Here is a 26,590-nt window from a genome sequence, read left to right as displayed (position 1 = left end):
TTTGTTCTGGAAAGATTGTTTTTTCTGACACTATCAGTTATTCTAATAAAAGATATTACCTCTCCCTTTATACCTTGCCTCTCACCTCTTAATGTTACTTACACTGATACTTCATTTTATTTCTGTTTCCAAAGGTATATGGATTTAGAAGGAGTCCATATCCATCTTCTGTGGTTTCCAAGTGCTTAAAACACTCTGCCTGCAGAATTTATACTGTATATGGAGTGCTGTCTAAGAGCTGCACTTACATAACAGCACTTGACTGAATGCCTTGTTTTTCTACATGCAAGTCCAACAGGCTGGAAGTCAGGACTGCTGAGAAACACCTACTTTCTGAAAATCATTACCCTTCTTTCCCCTCCCTAATTAATTATTTGAACCACTAGAGAGTTGTAGTAGAGGTGACAATTTTTGTGAATCTGAATCACACTCTGATTTAACCTGGGCTTGTCTAGGGGTCCCTGCTTACTTCTAGCAGGGGTATTTGTGAGTTTAACATAACTTCATGCCTGGAACTGAGTTATATTTAATTGCTTTTGCTCTTCTCTGGACATAATTAGAGACATTCACTTTTTCTTTTAGATATCTCAAAAGAAAAAAAGTATTGGGCATTCACCTTGAACTTTCCAATTGTTCTGTTTATCTGCACAAATAGAAAATCATCTGCAGTCCTTTGGACGATGGCAAAATTACCTTGTTTACTGAACTGACCAAACACTCCTGTGTTACCCAGGTTAGACTATTTTTTGTACCTGTTAATTGAGGTTGGCTTTGCTGTGCCCTTTCCCAGACTGTGAGGGTACTGCTTTTACAAAACTGGGACACAAAAAACTTCTGCAAGGGCCATGCTTCCCATTCTGAAAGCTCTCCCACAGAAAGATTCTGCTTAGCAGGGAAATATCCTCAAAATTGACAGAGTCTGAAAGTCCTAATTTAGTGAAAATGTAAATTGAGAAGTAATCTCCTGGAGGGACAACACAACAGGTATAAGCAATCCAGGAGGTTCCTGGATTACACTGATGATAAAATCCTCCAAGCAAGAAGATGAGTTCTGATGGACCTCATAAACACCAACAACGAATCTGAAAGTCAAAGGCAGCCTTGGCTGGAGTCCAGGAACCTGGGAGCAGAAAGGAGAGTGAAAAGGAAGCTCACAAAGATGGATTTTGTGAGAATAGACTTTAGCATCTTCAGAGATGTGCTCAAAATGTCTCAGGAGATGAGACCTTGGAGGGAAGGAGAGCCCAAGAAATCTGTTTCATATTGAAGGATCTCCTTGTCCAAGTTAAAGAGGGTTCCATGCCATCAAATGCAAAAGCAGAAAAAAATGTCAGGAGCTCTGCATGGATGAACAATCTGTTCCTAGACAAACTCAAAGATAAAAAGGAAGCAAATAGAGGGTGGAGCCAAGCATCTCCTGACCTCCAGAGGTCCCTTCCAACTTCAACCATTCTTTGTTTCTATGTCTGCTATTGTGCCATCCAATTAGAAGCGAAATATATTTTCGTACAAAACAGCAGACACCACATTTGGCTCAGTGAAACACTAAATATGGGAGTCTGGGTGCTGTTCTGGTATTGTCTCCCATTTTTATCTCCATGTACTGGACACTGAATAATGGAGGCTAGTTTGTCTTTTAGTTGAGTCAGAATGTTTTTAACATCTGACCAAAGAAGTCCATCAACTATCACCAATTTTTAATTGCATTTTCATGGCATATTTTCCATGATCAGAGAAATAGTTTTGTGGACGTTCATAGGCATAAGTGATAGAACAAAAACTGTCTTATTTCACTGAGGGCATATGAGGGTGTTTGAGAAGGACTACAGCATCCAAGTGTTCATTAATGTAATTTTCTGCAGCTATAAGACATTTAGAAGAATTCCTGGTGGAGTTTAATTAGAACAGTTAAAATTTTTTTCAGACTTTCTTTTGATGGAGAGCGCCTTCCTGCGAAATGGCATGTCCCTATTAGGTAAAATTTGCAGGTTTGGACTGGGGGGGAAATAATCAGACAATAGATTTTAAGGCTTTGCAGTCATAACCTGGAAAATATAGAAACCTTTCAAAAATATTTATTAATACTTCATAAATAATAATTGCTATTATACTTTTTTCCTCCAAGGCAGGATAAATTGTTTTCAGATGAGCTGTCTTTGTGCTGTGCATTTTCCATAACAGGTTATATCAGCCCTTTCTCCCATAAGCAACACAAGAAAATGTAAATTTTTGGCATGAATCCAGACAGCTGGCCTCCGTGGGACATCTTCCTTGGTCATGCCTGTGGCTCCAAACACTGCAGACAAAAGGCAGCGGTGAATAAGTCACCCTTTTCACACTGGGCTCCAATTACATCTGCAGCCTTTTGTGAGAGGGCGTTTGGATTTCGCAGGCAGTCCTTGGGCAGCTGTTGGGTTTTTAGCCATGTCTGAGTTGGAATTCTCATGAGTAGGAAGTGCTTGAACTCCGTGGTGGTTCCCATATCCCACAACCATGGGAACCGTGAGAAAGCTCACACTGATTGATTAGAGCCTCTGAGTCACCTAACTTCTGTCAGGGATGTGAATCTGGAAAGCCAAAATAAGCTCCTTCCACACCAGAGATTTCTCTGTGGTGTTTTAACAATATGACAGTGCCCGAAGAAAACCAAGAAATTGTAACCTTGCTCTCATCTGATATTAATAAAATTAATTTTACTTAGAGTAATAACGACATGTTTCTCAAAGGAACATATTTTATTTCTTCTTTTGAATAGTGTATCTTCTGCATATTCTGCTGATTGTAATTATAAATGCTACACTATTTTGAAATCTGAAATTAAAAGGTTTTCAAGCATAAAATATGAAAAATCTGATAATAGGTTCTTGGTCCATTTTTCTCTCCTTCAGCCTTAGTCCCATGAAACCAGAAAGGCAGGAGCTATTAACTCCCTGTTATTTACTGGTTATCTAAAGGCTTCATCCTTCATGTGATATCTTAACATATATTAAGTGTTTTCTATGGAAACGATTAAGGTATTGCAGGCAGAAGATTCTGATACTGCTTGAGCAGTTTCAAAGCATGTGATCTCCAAGGAAACAGAGATGCTATTACCAGTCCCCTTCCTCCAGGAACTGCCAATGGCACAGGATGCTGGGAGTCGTGTTGTTGGCTCCAGTAGGACTGTTCCTAATGTGTGAATTTCCATATGTGGTATACACCTAATTGGGTTATTTTAAAAGCAAATTAAACTGTAACAAATTTACCTCAACGGTATCCTACCCAGGCTTTGGAGATTCTCTTGTTGTCTTTTAGAGAAGACTCTGTGTTTGGAAAAAAAAAAAAAAAAACAAAAAAAAAAACACCTTTGTGGCAAAAGTTCAGCTTTCAGTGGAAAAAAACACAAACCATGTGGTCTCTAATTGTGATCTGCCCAGGGATTGCAGGGATCACTCGGTTTTGTTCACCTCCAAAATTTGGGTCCTTTTTCATCCCAAAGGAATATCAGAGCCTCTCTGGAGGTGTAAAACACAGAACACATTTCAGCATACTTTTACTACAATAAGGAGGAAGGCATGAAAGAAATTATGAGATTTACAACTCCCTATGACCAGCCTTCACAGTCAAATATGTGACTAGTTTATATTTTTGCCAGAGTACATGGGAGCTTTGCTGCTGCTGTACCAGGGCCCTTTACTGGTGAGGTCTGGGACAGTGCAAAGACTTGCAGGCACATCCCCAAGGGCTAAAGCAGCCTTATAGATATAGGACAGCCTTATAAATTTATTGGAGGGAAGAGGGAGGGATGAATTTCCAGTGCTGAAATGGATGTGTATAATCTTGTTTCCAGGTGTTTTTTGCTTTGTTTCTCTCACACGCTACTTTATATTGGCTTTACAAAATCCTGGTGTGTTAGATGTATTGCAAATTATGCCTTAAATATCACTGATGGGTCCCTGAAGTATATTCTCTGTTAAAATGTTCATTCTGATTTAAATGACCAAAGCTACAGAGCTCCCACCAGCTCCCTGAGGAAGCTCTTGAGACTCTAACAGATCTCACCTTCCAGACAGCAAGGCTCTCATTTAATTTTGTTTGCCTGCTACTTGCACACACTTCTTGTACCCTAAGAGTGCCATTTGCACTCTCTGTGATGTGTTATATCTTAGGGTACAAATTACTGAACTGCCTGTTGGTTATGTCTAGCCTATTGTTCAGAAAAGATGTGGACAGAAAAACATATAGCAGAGAAAATGTTAGATAATTTATAACTAAGCCTAAGAGGTTATTCCCTGGATTTTCCACCTTACTCTATTTTCACTTTTTCCTGTTTTAATTGTCTTAACATGGATTACTAGAGAGAAGTATTAATCCTATCAATTGCACTCTCTAAATCCCAGTATCTCTGTTCAGGTCAAACTGGAAGTCATTTTTAGAGATCGCCTTTAAAGGTCTTTGAATTAACTGTCAAAGGGTAGAAGCTTTAATTTCTGAAAGTTGATTTGGAAGTGGAAAAAAATATAAAAGCTGATGTTGCCGGGTGTGTTTAAGTTAATGCATCTGGCAGTAAGATGTTAGAGACAGGCTTGGAGATTTAGCAACTCTATTTTCCATGAGTTTATAAAGGTATTTCATGAAGGCAGCTTCAAATTAAAATATTTCTGTTGGTTCTGGAACAAAAATCTAAACTGTTTATCGGTTTTGTAATATGTTAAGTGAAGCTGGTTTGATACAGTAGACTTTGAATAGAATGGCATTAAAATGGAGGAAAGAGGGACTGTGGATTTAAAGAAGCCTAAAACTGGTTGAAAATTGGACAGGAATATCCTTGCAGAAAGAATTTAATTGTCATTGCAAGAGCAACATATCCTCCTTCTGTGTAGTTTAGTTACCTAGGATAATGTTCAAGTTTTTCTCAAGCCACATTAAGATAAGGGACAGAGGATGGCCTCCTTTCTGGATTGAAGAAGACAATCCCCAACCAAAAATCTACCATCAGCACAAAGTGGAATTCATCCAATATTAAATTTTCCTATTTTTCTCCTAGGTCTGATCTGTCTTACCCACACAAGTTGTAAATTTAAATGAAAGGGCTTTATTTTAGTGTTTGTGCCTGGCACAAGGGATTTTTCTTCATGGGCAGCACTTTTGGATGTGAACACAATGACTCACCTGCAAATGCAAAATGTTCTGCTCAAGGAATCATAGGTGATTATGACTTGTAACACAGTGATCCAGGATGAGTCTTGCCTTTCACTAAGTATGGCTCAGATGAAGATGAAAAATACCACAGGTAGAGGAGGAAACAGGGAGTATTACAGGGAGAAATTAATGGTATCTGCACCTCCTGTACAGTGTCAGCAACGTGATAAAACTAAAAGCTTTTTTCCTTTGCTATTATCTCAGCCCTTAGAGCTGATCCCACAGGAAGTTAATAACTTCCTTAATGTCACCATCATAGAATCATCCTAAAATGGTTTGGGTTGGAAAGGATCTCAAATCACCCAGTTCCAACTCTCCTGTGATGTGCAGGGACACCTTCCATAAAACCAGGATTCTCCAAGCCCCATCCAGCCTGACCTTGAACACTCCCAAGAATGGTGCACCCACCACTCCTCTGATCAACCTCTTCCAGTGCTTCCACCCTCATGATGAATAATTCCTTCCTAACCTAACCTAAACATACCCTCTTTCAGTTTGAAACCATTCTGCCTTGTTCTGTTACTACATGCCCTGTAAAAATATCTCTCCAACACCTTCAGTCTCATTGATTTTAGTGATGCTCAGTGCCTTAGAAGATGAAGCAAAGAATTTGGATTGAATGTAAACAGAGCAAATATAGTCATTGAAGGTGACAATCACTCATGATAATTTCAAATTGAAGTTTTTTTTTTTTTTTTCCTGCTATGTTCAGCTTTCATTCCTCCAGTGGACATTTCCACTTGAAGTCTTTGCACCTTTAATTACTTCAGATCTGAAACAGCTGCTGTTTCTTCAGCAGAACATGCAATCAGAGTAACTTTGATGCAGTAAAACCAATCTGAGTAGTGTGGATCAGAAATGCAAATAGGCAATGGGAGCATTAGTCAGAAGGTTTGCCTGTGCATGACAGTTTCTTTGTAGCCCCTGTGACAGAGTGGAAGAGGATAGCACTGTCACCTGCCTGTCTCTTCATCCATCCTTAGTTAGGTTAGAATTGGTGAAGGTGTCATGTGTGCTACCTGATATAGCAGATGCTGTTCAGCATTGGTTGCTATGGGTCCCAGAGTCACTAAATCCCTTTTTATTCCTATTTAGACTCAGGGTCTATGAAAGGTGCCATATCCCTTTGTTAAAAACTGCAGGCTGGCACTGAAACCTCAATAAATGACAGACACCCTTTCTCTGCATACCTGTAGCAACCTCAAGCATACTTTCTGCAGTAGCTAAAAAAACTCAGGAAAAACTAAATACTTGTCCTTCATTTTATAGAATAGAGAGGGATAAAGAATACAGTTTGTCTGTGTGATATAGCTCCCAAGATTTGCTAGTGACTGTGAACTTTCAGTACCTTTCTCATACCTTCCCACCACCCCATAAAAGCTCTTAAAAGGAGTCTGATATTTCCAACTCTGGTTAGCCTAAAGGAATGCTTCCTATTTAAGTAAGGAAATGTGCAACCAAGATAAACTATTCCAGGAGTCTCTGCTTCCAATATAATAACCTAATATGTATGTGATTAGTGTTTATAGGAAAATCAAGCTGCTGGTTTTTGAAACAGAGACAACAGTGTTTGTTTTCTCCTGCGTGTTTCCACATAGAATCTAAATGTGTTCTGTCTTGTTATTTGATGCAAATTTTTGTTTGGAACTTTCTCTGTTTTCTCTGTTTCTGAAATTGGGGGATGAAACGCATATGTAGATTTTTGAGATAGCAAAGAGCAGTAAAGTTTATTTATTTAGTTACTGCTGGGTCATTTGTAATGTTTCTGTTGCATGCTCTTGATTAAGATCAGAATTTTCTAGTATTGTTGAAATCAATATGTACTTACACGGAACAGTGTGTGTGTATTAAAAAAATCAAAGCAACTATTGTTATGCTGACCTCTGTAAAGGCAATATCAACATGAGGAATAGCAAAGGTTTCTCAGCAAAGGGTTGCATGTTGTTGCAAGCACCTTATCACCTTATTTTCACACTGTAATTTCTCCTGTGTAACAATAATTTTTTAATACTCTTCACAATCACCACACTCAAATTATTAAAGATCATATGGAGAGCGACATGGGACCAAAGGGAGAGGTTTGCAGATACAGGAAAGCCCTTTGGTATTCTTTCCCTATTGAAAAGAGTATGTTCCATATTGTTACTGTTCTTATTGTTTTCATTACTATTTCAATATGCTCTTCAGGGCATTGCAACTAAGAATTTCATTATAGCTATAACACTGGATCTGAAGTATTACGGGTAAGAGGTACATATCAAAAAATTCTGACTCTTGCAGGCATAATTTTAAATGTATAGTTCCATTACTTCCAACTGGGTTTGCAGATTGAACACTGGTTTATGAAGTATTAATTCCTGTTTTATTTTTTAAAATACTGATTCTTAGTTTAAGAAAAAAAAATCAATCTATATAATAACATTTTCCAACTGGGCTACAAGCAATTAGAATCCACCAAGAGAAAAGTCATCTGTCAATTGCAAGCATTGTACTTAAAACAAATCCTCAGAGCTGTCTGACTAAGCAAATGTTTAAGCAAACAAATATATTCAAATATTCAAAGATATAGTTGATGTAGTAACACTTTTTGCTGAGCTTAATTCAAAAATCAATGCCATGTAGCAAACAGAACAGCCCCTAAAACAGAGATTAAAACAAGGGATGATAGAAATGCATATAAATGATAAAATAACCACAGGTATATGAATCTTTATTCCTGAAGAAGACCACATTTCACAGTAAACATGAGAGATGGAGGTGAGGTAATAGAAAAAATAACTGTTTCAATAAAAATAATAGGATGTTATCAGTCTGCGGAAAGGTCTCAGAGTTTGACAAAGCTCAGATCATATACCAGGCCAATAATGTCTCATTCTTATGGACATCTATTATATTATATACAGACATAATGTTATTCTTTTTGTTGCATCTTATTGAACCTAAGACTTAAAGAGAAAATATAAGATTCACTTTTTCATTGTTTTTTGAATTTATAGCGCACACTCAAATCACATCTTCATGCTTTTCTTCAAGGTTTTATGGACCTAAAAATTCATAGTTTTAATAAAAGACAATTTATTTTCTGTTTTTACATTACTCACTTTAAATCACAGGACTTGGCAATAGCATTATAAATCTGTAGGCATCAGAAAGATTGGAAGGTAACACTTATGTCTTCGACTTTCAAGGTACACACTCTTATTTGCAGATCTTAAACATTGAATTTTAACCCTTTTCCTTCATTTTCTTTAAGATTTTCCCTTTCAAATGATAAAGCCCAGGTGTCCTGGTCCCTGAGATGATGTTAAGTGCCCAGGCTGTACTGAATGGTCAGCAGCAAACCTGCCTCACATAATTTGTATGCGCTGCTGCAGCACCGGCAGAGAGAGGTTACAGTGCCCACTGCTCGGTTTAATTGGAGTTAAGTACATCTATTATGTCAGTGTGCCCCATCCACAAGCTGTTTATTTTGATTAATGCATGCATTCTGATGAATGAAATGTCTGTGCGAGACAAAAACTTTTAGGAGAAATGAAGGAGTAGTTTTGTAGACTAATTTTCCTGAAAGATCCCTGTATTTTTAATGCTCCCTCTGCCCCTGGCTGGGGTAGACAGTTTGAGACTCTTTGATAGGTTTGCTGCTCAGGATTAGAGGTGCTGATCAATTGTAAGATTTCACAAGTTGGAACCTTAAGAACTGAGACACTTTAAGTTACCAGTCTTGCTTAAACATAATTTACTTCTGATTCGTGACAAAAATAATAGTGAGTAAACTTAGCTAGGACATAGACACTTGAAATGGGCAGTTTGAAAGAAGACTTGAAATAAGAGGAAAAGCAGCAGCTGGGATATAACTTCTGAAATATGCTTCAAAATAGAAGTATACACTGTAAGTATATACTGTAAGGGTACCATGATGGGGGAAAAACTCAGGTTAAGTCATCAGTTAGAGGAAGGGGGAGAAACCCACTGTTCACAGGTATCAGACTTGCAGGTAGTTTCAAGGCTGTCTTCCTTGATTCTAACAAAAAAAACCCACAAATTTTTTTAAAAAGTGATTCTACTTAGGTAGGCTCACAGGAAAGGAAATGATTCTTGGAAACACCAGGGGCAGATGAACTTAACTGCAAAGGAAGTGTGAAAACAAGGACAAAACGTTTCCAGAAAAACTCCATCAAGGTCAGGTAAATTCAAGTCCCTTCCAGCATCAGCTGACTCCTCCTGTGGTTGCAAAGGGAACATAAATGATGTGTTTACGCTGAATGCCTGAAACCAAGGCATCAACCCTGGGCCATCTGTGTGTGTCACCAGCCATGTGTGCTGCAGGAAATGGCTGTGCTGTGGCCTCAGACTGAAGGTTATTGAGAGAAAGTACTTTTGTGATCTTATTCATTTCGCTGAAAAAGTCAAGGAAATGTAGTGCCCTCAGCAGAGCAAACCTGTGCAGGATCTCACAGAGCCACACCAGCCACAATTTCTGGTGGGAAACAGGGACAGAGAAATTACCTGGGGAAGATTTTTAGGAGGTTAGGACCAAGAAAGACCAGCACTTACCAGAAAATAGGAGAAACAATCAGAGTTGGAATAACAGTCCATAAGTTTTCAAAGTTTTTAGATGCTTATCCTAATGAAAATTGAACCTCTGAAACTTCTGAGGTTAACTTATCCCCACTTATAACATCATTAGGAGATAATGTCAATGAAATGGAACACTGTCACAGGACAGCAGTTTCCCACTGCTAAATAAATGCTGAGCCAAAGCCAAGATATTTATTTTCAAAGTGGGAGATATTTATTCTGTAAACATGTTCTGTTCCAGTGACTTTTACGTCTGTTATACCAAACTGCTAATGAGGGAGATGCTGTCTGATGCATGTGGTTAAACTAATAAGAGTTTCTCGGTGTCCTCTTATTGAAAATACATATTTTTATTGGATTAGAGGACAGATTAGCTCAGCATTTCAGCTAATTTGGAAAACAGTTGGTTCATACCAATGCTGTTTCTGGTATGCACACTACTTCAGGGGTTCCTCACCATAAACAGCTGGACAGCCCCGTTGTCATTCAGCAGCTCCAGAGCTGGAAACTTATTGTCTTGCCAGGCTTAATGAATTGACATATATGATGTGGCACTAGCACTGTAGATATCACAGGAATCAAAATTACAGAATCGTGACAACTTCAATATGAATGGTGCTAAAAGAATACGAGGAGTTTCTGTATATATGGAGCAGCAGGAAGGAGTCTGGGCCAAGAAGCTGCTCTTTGCATGGACCCAGGAACTGCCAGGTTTAAGCCCAAGGAAATGCAGGAATTTGGACAAGGGTACAGCTGCTAAATCATCCACAGGCAGCACACGTTCCAGAAGAAGGAGATGGATATAGGGGCAGAAAGTGTAGACAATTTTAATAGCCACTTATATTAAAAGAAACCTCTATCAGAGATAAAGATTGATTTCTCTCCTGCTTTGACAATCACAATACTTGAATGTTGACTGCCTAGAAGTAACAGAAAAACTGTTTGCCTGGAAGACTTTTAATTATTGCTTATATTAAAATAAATCAAAGCTTAAATTAGAAGTTCTAAAATTCAATAAATTCTTCTTTTCTGGCCATACATATTGAGGAAAAGCTTCAAAGTATTATTTGGGAAAATATTTCTTGAGATAAAAAAAAAAAAAATCCATTAAAGACATTTCTTTTCCCAAGGGCACTGAGTTCCTAAGTCACATTGATGCCAGTAGGACATTTATTATTTCAGGGGTTTAAGGCTCTCTTGAATTTCTGTGGATCTGTAGCCTCACTTCTATTATTTATTAAATCACTGTTTCTTCAGCTGTGAGTTGGATATTGCATAGGCCTCTGTTGGAAGCTGATACAAGCAACAAAAATTTAGCACTGGCTCTTAAGGGAAAACTTATTTGTTGTAATGATTTACTTCTTGTTATTTGCACCTATTGTCATTATTATTTTTACCATGTAGGCTTTTCTATGACAGGAAATTCAGGTGAAATTACCTAATAAACACATTAATTCATTACCTAGGAGTTTGTAGTAAGGTATTCCCAGTGACTCACTTGGTGAGGAGTGTCTCTTGATGTCTCAGAAATAAACCTTGTGTTTGCCACAAGGGCAGAACTTCATGCCTTACTGTGTCCCATTTTTTTTGCTTGTCTCATGAACTCTCTGAGTGCTTTATTCTGTTCTGGAAGTTACTTTTATAAAAGGAAGGCATTTTCCAGAATTAATCCTAGGCAATCCTGCATGGCTTTGAATTTGCTTTTTGAGAAACCATGTTTTCAGCAGATATCCATAGCTCCATGGCAATCCTTCCTGGGAACACACATCAGTTGATGATAAGCTCTACAGCTTCCTGCATCTCCAAGTTGCTTCAGCATCCTTTTTTTGTGTAGGTTTATATCAATTCATTTTAATACATCTCAGAACAAATGCCATCATGATCCAATAACCACAGTTTATTGGGTGGACAGAAAGCAGGCAGTGAGGTCTCTATTGGGATTTTCAGCATCAATTTATGAGGTGCATTGCAAAACTGAAATCCATCTGATTTCCATCAGCTTAGCTATAAATGTAGGCATAATGATTCTATCCACTTATTTTCAAATCAATTTAATATAACTATCTCCCAGAATTAGAAGACATGGATCACTGCTCAGTTTAGGCACTAATACAGTGGTTTCTACTCACCAATGTCCAATACCACTGATTAGTTTAGTGTCCCACTCCTGTATTCACTCCACATCATTAACAGCTATTGGAAAGAGTAGATTTGTGCTGTTTGGGCTTTCCTACACAATCCACGCAGTTTAGAGAGCAAAAAATGCAAAATGTTTTAATACTAACTCTTGCAACTGATAAGGTCTAAGTGCACCGGAATGCTAAAAATTATTTAGTCCTTTGGGGATACAAAGGTCAATAACTCAAAATTTGCAAATTTGGACTGACATATTCCTGGAAAAATTGGACTGAATGAAAATGTCTATTTTATAAGCAAAATGGAGCTCTTGTTTTATGTTCTCTTCCAGTTCTCAGCTGTCTCATCAGCTTTGCTGGAGTGCAAGTGTTTTACATCAGTGTAGTAATGCTGATGGCTGAAATGGGGGCACATTCCTAGTCAGGCAATGTATTAGTGGGATTTTTATGTAAATATGCATCACAACATTTCAGCATGTACATTATGCCAGAGAAAAATTCAGTTCACAACACGTAAAGAAAGAATTGAGATGTTAAGTTGGGTGCATTTTAACGAGGAAGTTTAATTTGTATTTTCTATGTTTATTTATAGGGTAGGCTTTATAATGAACAGGATGCTCATCTGATCAAATGCAATGATGCAATTAAATTGCTTCTTGTTGAAACAGGTTTTATGGTGCTTATTAAAAGTAAATATAAATAAATGTTTGAAGATCTGTGTGATCAGAAATGCCTTTTGATATCAAATGGAAATATATCAGTGCCTGAAATGCCTTAACTCCTCATTTAAATGTGGCAGATGAGTGTTTATAACATCGTCGCGCCAGATTACTAAAAACACAACTGACATAACCCATTCGGTTTTTTCAAAAGCTTTTGTCAGAGACCTCATGGGAGGCTATTAAAAAAACAACACAAAGTAATCATGGGCTAAATCAGAAATATCCAGGTCAAAGACAGAATCCAGCATGAGACTAAACTGTTCAAAATTTGGAGAACTCGAGAAGAGTAAAAATAGATTTTTTTCTGCTGCCAATCTGAGTGGGAAATCTATGGACAGAAACACAAGTGTCTACTGCCACTTTAGCTTCTGCCTTCATTAAACAGATTGATGTAACGAAATATGCAAAGCAATTAAAAGCATGAACAAATGAGAAAAACAGATACTAAGTAAGATCAGTGCTTATATTAGTTATGTATTTTCATGGCCACTGAGCCTTAGGAAATACACCCCAAGGTGAGCACTATCAGAGAAAAAGAGCTGTTGGGACAATCTCAGAGCTGTTACTGGTTATCTGAGAGAGCTTATGGGAGAGGGTGTCCAGAATACTGGAAAAGTGCAATTATTGAGACTATTTTTAAAAAAGGGGGAAAGAGGATGGATTTGTCAGCTTAACTTCAATTCCTAGAAAAATCCAGGAGCAAATAATCAAGCAAACAATTTGTAAGCCCCTAGGAGATAACAAAAAGATGAGTGACAGCCAACATGGATTTGTCAGTGTGGTGTGTTGACCTTGGCTGAATGCAGGTGCCCAACAAACTTCCCTGTCACCCCCTCCTCAGCAGGATACAAGGGGGAGGGGGAATAAGATGGAAAAAGACCCCTCACAGCTCAATAGAAAGGTAGTTTAATAAAGCAAAATCAAAGGCTGTGCATGGAAGCAAAGGAAAGCAAAATATTTATTGTCCAATTCCCATCAGCCCAGCCACTTCCTGGGAAGCCCATCTCGGAGACAAATATCATAATAATGAATTTCCCTCCTCCTCTGTTTGTCTGAGATTTTACTGCTGAGCAGACATCACATGGAATGTCCCTTTGGACAGTTTGGGTCAGGCTGTGTCCCCTCACAGGACCTTGTGCACCCCCAGGCTGCAGGTGAAGGGGGAATGTTGGAGGGGCAGCGCTGGTGCTGTGCCAGCTCTGCCCAGCAGCTCCCAAACACTGGGGCTTTATCAGCACCCTGCTGGGTACCAGAGCACTGCCAGGGCAGCTGGGGGGAGATGAACTCCAGGCCCAGCACAATCAGAAAGAAATCCTGGCAAACCAACTTCCTCCTTTGGGAGGGTAGCAGGTCTGTAGATAGGGCAGAATCAGTAGATGCTCTAAGTCTCCACTTCAGTGAGGTGTCTGACAACGTTTCACCTGACACCTTTGTAATAAGAAAGAAAAGATTGGCTGGATTAAACTCCTATAAAATGGACAAGGAAATGGTTGGAAATTTGTACTCAAGAATTATGAAAGAAAATAAAGGGCATTTATTAGGAGAGGATATGCCAAGTCACTGAAAAGAGGCCCCACCAGTTGGGAGGGTGAGAATTTCAAATGAGTTCAACAATTTGCAGATTCAGTTTGAAACATCTAAGATGACTTTAGGGAACAACTGGCTAATCAGCAGCTCTGCCGGAAAAGAGCAGTGGTGGAGAATAATATAAGAGAGGCTCTCTGAAATTAATACTATCAGCAAAGTGACACTTTTGCAGAAAAGCCAAATACTATTAGGGGATGTACAAGCAGAAATAATCTCTGTAAGATACATGACATAATCTTTCTGCTCTATTTGGCATGAATGAGGTCGTAGCTGGAGCGTGGTGTTCCCTCTGCAGTTTGCATTTCAAGAAATATTTGCATCAGGTAACAGGAGAGCAGAGTGATTAGGGGTGTAGAAAGGTGACCTATTAGAAATCAGAGTTGAGATTGCTCCCTCAAGAGAAAAGACCAAATAGAGACAAGATTAGCAGTCTACAAATACATAAAAAGGGGAGAAGATTGAATTGTTACAGGTACCCATTTTCTATGTGACAAGAAATAATGTGCTCTAAATTGCAGAAAGGGAGACATTGCAAGAACTTTTTAGTGGTAAAAACAATTAAGGACTTAAACAGGTTGCCTGAGAAGATTCTGAATCTCCTCCACCAAAGACCTTAAGAGTGGTTTAGATAAACATATGTTAAGATAAGTTCAGAGAGAGCTAATCCTGCCTGGGGTGAAAGAATGACCCCTAGATGTTCCATCCATACATTTTTCCTTATTTCTCCAATACATTATCACAATAGAGCACAAAGGTTCACCATTCAGAGTCATGGACTGAATGCATCTGCTAATGATGTGCACAATGGATAAGCAGGATGAAACAAACATTTTCTCCAGTTAAAGATTATTCAGAGGAATTTCTGCCAGCACTATGTGAGAAAAATGATAGCAAGGATATCTTGAAATACTTATTCACAGTGCTGGCTAGGCTAGCTAGCAAACTAGGAGACCTTGACAAACTAGAAAGATGAGCAATCACCAACCACATGAAGTTTAATTAGGGTGTGATTCTTGGGATGCCCTGCACTGGGTCAGGAGTTGGACTTGATTATCCTGATGAGTTCCTTCCAATTCAACATATTCTAAGATTTTCTGATTTCAAGTTCTAGGTCACTGTGCATAGGACATAGGAAGGGCTTCTTCAGCCTTGCCCAGTGGTGAAACTGAGCATGAAAGAAAGGAGTCCACAATAACACTTTAAAATGTTTTTAGGTAAAGTCAAAGGATTTTATTGGGGTTTAACTTGTGTTATTATATGAATTTGGGTCATGCTTTAGCAGAAGTACGGAAGCCTAAATTTGTATTGTTTCCCTATTACAGAGGAACTGAATGACCAGAATGGTTAGAGATGAGTGGGGAATATTAAAAAGCTTTCAAAAATAATGATATTTCATTATTACATCTGAGTGTATTTCATCTTACAGTTCAAGATCACATAAGCACAGAACACCACTTGTGCCATTCAAAGCAATAAGGGAAATTAAATCCCAGAATATCTCTAATTGGAATTTTTTTTAGGTTACCTGCCATTTAGAGAAGTTTGGCTTGGAGACAGGACTGTGTACATCAGAAGGGCAATACATCAGCACTCACAAATAGGCAGTACGTTTTTAAGTCCATAAGAGTGTTTCAGATCTCTGTAGAATAGAGGTTTGTATTCTGTTAAAGGGTTTTCATCTCCTCAGTACCATTATTAGCCAGCAGAGTCTACACTGGGCCATTCCTCCCTTGCAGACACGTGATCCATTCCACTTTGCTCCTTTTAAATTAGCAACTCTCTTTTGGAGAAAGAGGTTTTACCTAACAGTAGCACATTCCCCTGCTCAGGGAAATGCACAGATTCACAGAATCACAGAATGGTTTGGGTTGGAAGAGACCTTAAACATCATCTGGTTCCAACCCCCCTGCCATGGGCAGGGACACCTTCCACTGCATCACTTTGCTCCAAGCCCTGTCCAACCCATCCTTGAACACTCCCAGGGATGGGACAAACATAGCTTCTCTGGATAACCTGTGCCTCCCCACCCTCACAAGAAAGAATTCCCTCCTAACACCTAAATTACACCTCCCCTCTTACAGTCCAAACCCTTGTCCTTTCACTCTTGTGTCCATGTACAAAGCTGATGCAGTGGGGTCTCCAGGGAGACTTTTCTTCTCCAGGGTGAACAGCCCCACCTCTCCCATCCTGTCTGCATAGGAGAGGCTCTCCATCCTTATCATCCTCTTCGTGGCCTCCTCTGGACCCATTCCAACAGGTCCATGTCCTTCCTGTGTTGTAAGTGTGAGAGCTGGATGCAGCACTGCAGGGGGGGTGTCATGAGACCAGAGCAGAGGGGGAGAGTTCCCTTCCCTTCCCTTCCCTTCCCTGCTGGTCACACTTTTGATGCAGCCCAGGAGATGAGTGTACAGATGAGCCTATGCAGCATCAGATGTGAATTTACTGTGTCTTTTGAAACAGCCAAGGTGTTACCTGCTGGACAAGCCAAAAATATGCTTCTATGCATCAAGACACCAGTGATTCCTCATGACAGATGTTGTCTTCCAAGTCATCAGAGAAGAAAGCCATTCTCCTACAGTCACAAAATATAACACAGCATGGCTGGGTTTTGTTGAATTTTGTGAATTTGTAAGATGAAGGAACCTTTTCCCACCTGCTAAGAATGTCAAGGAGAGAAACCTCACTGTTTGTATTTCCTATCTAAATGTATTTGTTTCATATCTCAATAAAATGTTTGTTCTCCCACCAGCAGTCACCATCACAAAGTGAATAATTGTGAGTCAGAGTCTCTAAACTGTGTTGGTGTTCTTTGGGATATAAACTGCTGCACAGAAAACTCAAAGATCATCTTCTTTCAACGTTTAAGTTTTATCATAAAAGAAAGACAATTGCTTGCAGAACTTTTAGATGAGGAAAAGTTATTAGCAGAGTTTAAAGGTGTTACTTGTTGGAATATAGTGGTGCAGACTTGACAATTTGAAATTACTGCAAGTGTCACTAAATAAAGTAATGGGGTCAAATCTCATGTGTCTCTAAACTGGTACAGGTCCATGGAGTTTAACAACACTGTGCTAATTACATCAGCAGAGAATTTGCCCTCTAGTTTCTAAGGGCCTGTCATAGACAAAAATGCTTTGCAAAGGCATTTGTTCTCAATTTTATATCCTTGGATGTGCTGGTTTGTGTTTATATATTTGCAGAAACTGATGCAGGGACGGATCTGTGCAGTTCCCTGGCTCTGGCATGGCTATCAGCAATCTGTCCATTTTCATTTTGAACTCTGGCACCTTGGAATAAGCTGGAGAAGAACTAATAACTCTGCCTGGTGTCTCCAGGTCTAGAGAGATCTGAAATGCTTTTATTGATAGACAATGAACTCTGTTAGTGACTGAGGAGAGTGGAGAGGGTTGAGGGGGGTTCTGCTGCTGAAAAAAAAACCCCATAACTATTGAACTACTTTTACTGAGAAAGGGAAAAAAGCAAGCAAACAAAACAACTTAACGTACTGTGTATTAGGCTTGAATTCACCTTAGGCCCTTTATCTACTTTTTTCGTCCTGTTTTCTCTCTGCTTTATTCCATGCTCAAGCCTATAAGGATTTGACAGCACTGCTGCCCTTTAGCAATACCAGCTCTGCATGGGAGGGCAGCAAAATATTAGCTGGTTTAATGACATTCCCTGACTCCCTAGAAGAGCAGCATTCATCATCATCACTTAAGAAAACACCTCGTCTCAAGTAGACAAGCTCAAGCAGGTTATTGCATCCACATCCATTACAAGGTTGCAACACCTACACCGAGGTTACCAAGAGTCAACATATGTTTTACTACTACTTCAGAGGAAATTAATGTATTGAACCACAGAGCTAGCTAATTATCCATATCATTGACCCCGACACCTTAATGGAAAGTATTGTTCACCCACTCCGCAGCAGCTCACACAGAATTAGCGTCAGATTGAGCATGTTATAATTAAGGTCTGAAAGCACTTAAATGGTTAGAAAGAGTAAAAGTGGCCACTTTTGGTCTGCCTTAGCCCCTGTCTCCTGTTCCTCTTTCAGGTGCAACTCCAGGTAGGCTTTTAGTCCTCATATGTGTGTCCCAGCCTTGTGTCAAACGGTGATGTCCAAGGCAGTTTTCCCTTGGCATCTTAGGTTCATGTGTTAATTCAGGCTAGAAGGGACCTCGTCCTCCCAAGGTCCTGCTCACAGCAGGTTCAGCTCCTCAGGGTTTTCACAGTGTTGGGCAGCAGAAGCAGCACAAGGCTGTGAGCACAAAGGCTCTCAGCTGCCTCGGTGCTGCTGATCAGGAGCTCTTCCCTAGGCAGGACTAGCTCTGCCATGTAGAGTCTGTGTCTGCTCCCCTTTAACTCCACTCCTTACTAACACCCCAGCACTTTGTCACCACGCTCTTAACACTGATATATTAAGTCCCAAAGAGCAGCTCTAAATATGTAATTATTTGTGGTTTCCCAAACACCATTTATTTTCTAATTTCTTTCCCATCATTAATTTTCTTCCTCTTTGCTGACTTATCAGTTGTCTTAAATATTATCCTTTTAAGTCTCCATGGTGTCCAATGAAAAGGAATTAGGCTTCTGAGTGTGCTTTCAGGCTTAATCCTCAATTATCTACTTCATATTGTTCATCACTCTGGCCAGGCACTCTCTTTAGGAGAATTATTTGGCCTGAATAAATGTCTTCAAAGTCTGAAAACTCAGATTCAATAAAGTTTATGGAGGCTTTCATCTTTATTGATATTGTGAAAGCCTGCAGTGTGATTTTTTTTTAACTTTGGGACACAGCATCTTCGTTGGTCTCATAACAATACTCTTGTGCAAGAGCTAGGAGAACTGTAGAAACTACCATTTTCAGAATTTTCGTTCTTCTTTTCCTTACTGGACTCAGAAATTAGATTATAGAATACAGAGGTATGGAAAATATTAAGACCACTGCACAGAACTGGAAAATAGAAATACAAGGTTTATAAAGCAAGTTTCCAGATTGCTCTAGATTTCTCACAAAAAATTTTTTGCCTTGACCTGAAGTTTTTAGTGTATTAACTGTGGAAGCATCTTAGTGTTTATGCAGAGTAACTTCAGGCAACTGTCAAACTTTCAGAAGTGCTGACAATTTTGAAATCCTTAAAAATCGAGTTCCTCTGAAATGAGCAAAACAACACTGTCTCATGACAAAACTTTCATGAAGCAGACAGAAACACAATAATGGCTTCAGAAGCTGAGATCCCTGAGGAAACACACCATCATTTCAAAGCATCAATGCACAGATTTGCTCAGGATACAGCTGACTGCTGAAAGCAAGAGCATCTCTCTAGTCTTGAACCTTTAATCAAATATCAGTATGAAGATTTAGGCACCAAAACCAGGACACTGTCCATGGAAAAGTATACTTGAACTTGACTGAGTAGAAGGTTCAGCTAGACAACATCCTCTTGTCCCTTTCTACTCGTTATACTATAAATCATGAAGAATATAAACATTTTTAGGACATATTCCTACATATTTAATTTCCAGGTTTATTACTGTCAGCTTAAAACTATGAATTTTCTGAAGAAATTAACTAAAAAACCTCAATGACAGCAAAGAAGCTGTAAAATTAAATTAAACGTCACTCTTCAAAATCCAGAGCAGAAAATACAAAGTTTGTAAGGCAAATACAGTAAATCTATGTACATATTTTAATGGATTAGAAGTATAATGTGTGTGGATGACTGTCCTATGCTATGTTTTATTTGCTACACTAAATGCATCATATCTTACAAACCACAGAGAATTGTGCTCCTGTATTAATTACATTTTTAAGTGATTTTTCTAATCTTTGAACCATTTTACTGTCTGACTGTTGCAGAGAGTGTATTAGAATTTCACACAGCACTGATATTTGAAAGCATTTAAATAGTAAGCAAAAGCTCTCCATTTTTTGTGTTCTTTCAGCCATTTATTTCTATTAGTATCAAAGTGGCTGTTTTACATTATGCAAACATTCATTGCAAAGCAAGTTGGATTGTAGGTTAACTCTTAGAGAAGAAATATATGCTGTGATAACATTACCCAGTGTGGATGTGTTACACTTAAGGCATTTACTTCAGTATAAATCATTCTTTATATGAAATAAAAGTGCTTTATTGCTTTATAGCAAGATCCTAATCCACAGTAGATGGATGTTGTAGGATGTAATCTGGGTACCAGTCAATTGGTGCTCTTTGTAAAGTAAAGGATGAAATTGTAGACAATGATATCCAGAAGAACATAAAAATCTGATGTATACCCACAAAATCAATGACTATTTAGAATGAAGCTTGAAAACTTGGTATAAAACACTATCTTTGCCTCATCGAGCTAGGCCTACATCTTGTCCCATTGAGTGGATTTATGGAGGCAGTACTGCAGTATCTTTAAATGAATGAGAATTCCCTTGCTCCTCCAGGTCTAAGACACACAGTGGAACATTATGACCTGTTGAGATTTCTCTGAGCAGCAGCAAAGGTAATAACAGCTCCACTGCCAGGGATATGGTAAATCAACCCGTCTTTCCTTTTAAGAACATCTTTGCTTGTGAATTGTATAAGCATTGTATAAATATATGTTTAGCAAAACAAGGAATTAATTTGTTTTCAGAACTTGCCAGGAATTTTCCATACATGTTCTTGCAGTTGGAAGAGAAAAAAAAAATAGTGAAGTGAAAATTATTTTTTTTTTTCCTGCAAACATCGTTTTTCTGAGAAAGGCACTTTTTTTTCTGCCTTAAAAAAGCCATATACATTTGGACTGAAAGGCATATTTACTGTTCTTTTTTTTTTTTCCCCTCCAAGAATTTCCTCTGTACATTTCTAACTAACCCTTAAGTAGCAGTTTTCATCAGTAGCTTTCAAATCAGCACAAAGGAGAAAAATGTCATTGTTCCTCCTGAACCTAGGGCACAGCAAGGGGGGAGGAAGGAGATGCTAAGTGGCTTGCATTAATCTCCCAGCATGCCAGTGCAGCAAAACTCACCTCCCAAACTCTGGGACTGTTTCCTACTCCCTTTTGCACAAGCAGCCAGCACTCCTTGCTTGCCTGCTCTTTTGGCAAGAATCCCACTGAAATCCTCAGCCCAAATCACCTCTAAATATGACAGAATATGGATTAAACTTTTATATTTGAGCAGTTCATCTGCTGAAGGAGGAACTCAAGGCTCAGTTAGAAAAAGTTCTCTTCCTTCTCAGTTTGTCTGTTTCTGAGTACTGGGAGCCAAACAATGTGAATTTTTGTGCCTTGAATGTTTATTGTTTTACTTTGTAGCTCAGCAAAGAAGAAGAGAGCAGGTGTGGAAGGCAGGGAAGAACAGTGGGACTCCTTCAAGACAGGAAAAAATACTCTCAGGCATGGGGAGAAAAGAAAGAATAAGCTGCTCTGTGCTACCAGTGCCTACAGTGGAGGAGATGAACTACATTACCTACAGCAGTTCTGCCTTTTGCTCCATGCACCTCATTTTTTGCATAAAAGAAAAAAATTATACTTTGTCATGCTGTATTAAAGATAATTATCTCCTTCAATCCTTGTGGTTTTCTGTGGTTTTCTATGGTCTTGTAGTTAACCCAGTTACACTCCTTGATATTTGCACAGCAACTGGTTGTTACTGCCTCAGAAGAGAAATTCTTTACTTTTTCCTGAAGAAGTCTTTATCAATCCAGATGTTAATCTTGACTATTAGTCATTCAGTCAGTCAGCAGCAGCACGGTCTGCAAGGACAAATGGAAGCAAATATCCATGGAAGTTGTACTGATTTCCACAAAGCAGCGAGTGTGGAAAGAAGTTTAGGTCTAGTGGGGCTGGAATTCTCTGTGGTAGCTGCTCTTCTAACAGAGGACCCTTTATAGGAAAACCAGTCACTGAATGAGACATCAAGAAGATCAAATTTTGGAAGTCCTATAGCTCTGTACATTCCCAAAGCCTGGAAATCTGATGATGTCCTTGAGAGCACCACAGAGTTCATGTTCACTGATACAGCTGAATGAATGGCTGGCAGAAAAATGTGAGTCACAACTGTGAAAATGGTCCAAAGAGCAGAAAACCAGACTAATGAAAGAGATGCCTTGAATGAGAGCAAGAGATAATTCCACATCACTGAATATAGTGTGCCTTCCAGGGAGTGTCTTGGGAAAGCCTACCCTAGGCTTTCCCAAGACACTTGAGACATTCCAGTGCTTTAAAGGACTTGCAGATTGTGAAATGTTGGGGATTTCTTATCCCTGGAGGTGTTCAAGGCCATCTTGGATGGGGTCTTGAGCAACCTGGCCTAGTGGAAGGTTGAAACCAGCTGGTGTTTAAGATCCCTCTCAACCCAAATAATTCTATGATTTTATGAAAAGTAAAACCTCATGCTCCAGTACTTAAGCACACAAAGGCTTGGCTTTGCCTACAGGCCAGCACTGGAGCCCTCCTTGTCTCAGGGCTTTCTTCCTCAGACCTGCAGGAGTGCAGTCACACATGAGGGCAGGATGCTTGGGTGCCTCATGTGCACTTTTACCCGATGGTTATACCTAAAAACATCAGCTGGAATAACCGCACCATGTCAGAGCACTACAAAGGACAGTAGGATTCTCAAGTCACTATCATTTTAATAGACAAAAGAATGAGAGAATGTAAATATTATCATTCCTGCTGAGCAAACAGAGAGCTGGTATCATTCAGAGAGGTTAGGCAGAATAAGGAAGAAAACCCAGATCTCGTGGCTCCCAAGCCAGTGTCTGAACCACACAACCACAGTTGTGTTCTCGACAGAGCTGCTCTCTCTGGGTTTTGATCAGCATATATTGCTTCCAGCAGTTACTCTGCCTGGTTTCCACATCCCTATTAAATTATTCTATAGATGATGTAAAAGGTCAGGGGGAAAAAAAAACGACATGCAAAAATGTTGAGAAAGATGCTACCCCTTTTCTGAAGGCTTATTGTAAAATAAATAAATAAAGTAGTATTAAAGAAGGAAAATTACCAAGGGAGTAATAAAAAGTTAGCTTTAGGCCAGAGAAATGCTGCTTTTCATTTCTATATAGTACATGAGAATATTTTGTGGACTAACAGTGCATGAATAATGTTTTATTAAAATGTATATCTTTACAGCTTTATTTTATCAGGTCCTTCAAGGCCTGGCATAAAAAAGGTTTAACAAGTTTGACACATGCTGATTTAGCATTTACACCACAAACTGAATCTGCTTTGTGAGGGAAAATAGGCCAGCTTTCAAAATACAAACACTGTGAAGTATTCAAAGTGAAACAAAACAAAAGTGAGAAGTGGGAAGAAGGAAAAAAAGAAGGAAAATGCAAACCATGATCATTCCAAACCTGCTGTGCAAAGGTTTTAGACTGACTTTGAAAACATATCTCATTAAATGTTGTAGCACTGATGATTCCAACATCCAAGTTTCCTAATGAAGTATGCAAATCTGGTTTGTAAGATTCAAATAAAAGTAGTCAGTGAGGGTTTGTTCTCTTTTACTCTTTCAAATGAGCCCAAGATCTGACTCTTCCTGAGCCACCTTAACCCTTTCATCTACCAAACACTAAAAGAAAACATTTTTGAAAATGTAAAATTGTTTAAAAAATTAAAATTAATGTCACATCCTCAGTTGCAGAAGGAAGTATTTTAGAAATCTCCTTGTTCAGCCTCTGTTTCCAACCCAGAAGAAAGTGCTGCAAGTCCCATTACTTAAGAGAAAATATGCTTTTCTATGCTAGGGTAAACTGTGACCCAGATTTCTGTGATATTGAAGTTTGCTGACCCTCAGCTAAACTCTTATCTAACCTGTCTTGACTTGTAAAATGTTTTTTAAGTACAATTTTTCTTTTTTTGCGCAAAGCCTGGATAGCTGGCATATTTTACAACTTTGCATTTCCATTATTAAAATTGCCAGATGGAGACCAGTTAAAACGATATTTATTTCTGTTCCTTTGATATTTTTGCACTTCTGCTTTTCAAGTCACCAGATGGGGGTTAGCTAAATCCTCTGAGCTACTTGTTAATAAATGGACTGTAGAGACAAGAGTATAAATCTATATGCTAAACTTGCTGGAACGGCTACAGCACTACAATGGGCAAAGGATGGATAACACATCCTTTTTGTTAACAGGACACCATCTTTACAGACCTAATCAATAAACTAATTAGGATTTGAGGTGTACCCATTTCCAGCTTCACAGTGAGGCGTTTATGCTATATCTACATTTCCTACATTTCTGCCAAATTAGAGACAACAGAAATTTGCCTCTGTCAGGGCACATACCTGAACTTTTATTTCTTGATATATTGAACAGCAGAGACCCACTCTACATCAGAACTTAACATATCTGTTAGAAGGAAAGACAATTTATATGAAGCCACTAATAATTTCTCTGAGAAATACATTCTTATGAATGTCTTATTATTCATTTAATCTAAACGTTATTTCTAATATTTTTTCTGACCCCTTCATTCTCTTTGTTTTAAAACTCCAAAACTTTCTCGTACCTTAAAACCCTTTTAGTACTGATCACTACAGAGGTAACTAGAATATTTCTTTATTTATATAGCATTTTTTCCACCATTAATTTTTTAACTTAAGAGATTCCAAATCTACTTGGAAGGGTATAGGTGGACACAGTCACCTTCTGCAGCAATCCATAAGAGGGAAACAGTGATGGTTGTCACATTCCATTGCAATTTCAAAAATTATACTGACATAATTCATAAAGCCTGAATGTCAAAAGTTAAAATTAACAGACCTGGTGTCATCAAGTACGCATCACAGTTTTGATGAAACCAACAGTCCTTTACTTACATGTAAGGCTTGAAATAACTTAATACAGGAATTGTGTATCAGAAATTCTACAATATATTAAGCTGGGTGGAAAGGTCCTTTGTCATTTTAGAAACAGAGTAATTTATAGGTTTATCCAGCAGTTTCTATCTTAGCTACTGCCTAGTTTATTCAACTAGAATAAATCTTTCCTTAATAGTCTTCACAGGCAATAAATATTGGGGTGTGGGAGAGAATATATTTCATGTGGGAACAGGTATGGTCAAATATTTGGTAGCATTTACAGAAATTTTAAGCCATTTTTCCTCTTTTTAGCCTGTATTTAGTATGAGATAGGTCCACACATTCCTCAGTAAATAGCATTGCTCTATACAACCATTGCCAGTTTCTTTCCATTGTATGTTTTACTGCTGGGTAATTCAAACCAAAATAATTGTAGGAAAAAGAATAGTTAGATTGGGTAATGGAGCTAATGGAAAGTGATAACTGAGGAAGCTATGAATGTTGGAAATTTTGTAGTCTAATAATAAAAGAACAAATGTTAATTTTGACTGCTTCACAGTAATCTGCACAGAGAAAGATTTGTGTAGCAAGAGAAATCTGATCAATGAGGAAGTTGTCTTGGGATTTTCATATAAATTGTCAAGCTCTGCACATCTCCTGTTTCTGGTGACATATTATCTTGCTTGTTTAGTTGCCTCTTCTATGAATTTCTATTTAAAATTTAACTTCTAAACCCTTTGTGAATATAGTACAGTGCTGTGACAACAGTAGGACACTACGAACCCTTACAGCACTTTCCAAACTATGCTGTGTGTTCTGTGGCAAATTTCCCTTGATTTCAATGGCAATGGCTCTGAAACCCTATCACAGATTTAATTTAATGTCACCCTTCTCATAATATTTTGTTCTTCTTTGGTTTGACCTTCTTTTCCATTTGGAGAGTGATAATAAGGGTTAATTGCTGCAAGTGCTCATTGGTGTAAATCAGCTGAAGGCTGCTGATGAGTGAGCTGGGGAAGGTCTGCAGAGCAAGTTGTTTTGCTTTCTTTCCAGCTCAGCATCGCGGGCGGCCCCATCCTCTCTGCAGGCTCTGCTCCCACAGAGCTGTCCAGATGGTCTGGCTCCGACTGCCTTTCCTTTCATGTAAGGTGGGGAAGTGCTGGGGAAAGTTTGTGTCTGCCTGAAATGACTCATCCCCCAGATCCCCCGGCCTCAGCTGCTGCACAATCCTCAAAAGATCCCAACATGTGCCTTGCACCATTGTTTTCCCTTTTTCGTCCTATTTTTTTAATAATCTCATCACCACATCTTGCTCCTTGAGCCCTGGAAGGATGCAGAGGAGCAGATGTTGCCCCCCCTATTATCTCAGTAATGTGGCAAGCTGGAGAGTGACAGGCAGGACAGGTCAGGATGGCTCTGGCAGGCTACAGTCATAGCACAGCAGACATTTCAGGGATTGAGGAATGTTGGGAAAAGTCCTGATTTACAGGTTTGTGAAAGATGTAACCCGGCTGAGACGTACTGGAGCTCAGTCTCCCCCCATTCCCCACTGACAGACTGACCCTCAGCTGGTAAACCATACACACAGT

The 26,590-nt window shown here is 38.9% G+C and overlaps 1 long non-coding RNA gene across 1 annotated transcript in view; it reads left to right on the top strand.

Moving 5' to 3' along the window:
* The window catches only part of LOC121340583, a 154,795-nt gene extending 133,039 nt beyond the window's left edge, over positions 1-21,756 (top strand). The window contains exon 3 of the long non-coding RNA XR_005953330.1: positions 21,503-21,756. This is a non-coding gene — a long non-coding RNA (uncharacterized LOC121340583). The remainder of the gene's footprint in view (positions 1-21,502) is intronic.
* The last annotated feature ends 4,834 nt before the right edge of the window (positions 21,757-26,590 follow it).

This window comes from Onychostruthus taczanowskii, unplaced genomic scaffold, assembly GCF_017590055.1.
Source record: "Onychostruthus taczanowskii isolate IOZ18803 unplaced genomic scaffold, ASM1759005v1 scaffold41, whole genome shotgun sequence".
Taxonomy (NCBI): Eukaryota; Metazoa; Chordata; class Aves; order Passeriformes; family Passeridae; genus Onychostruthus; species Onychostruthus taczanowskii.
The sequence above is the reverse complement of the archived record's forward strand: the minus strand, read 5'-3'. Positions and strand labels throughout refer to the sequence as shown.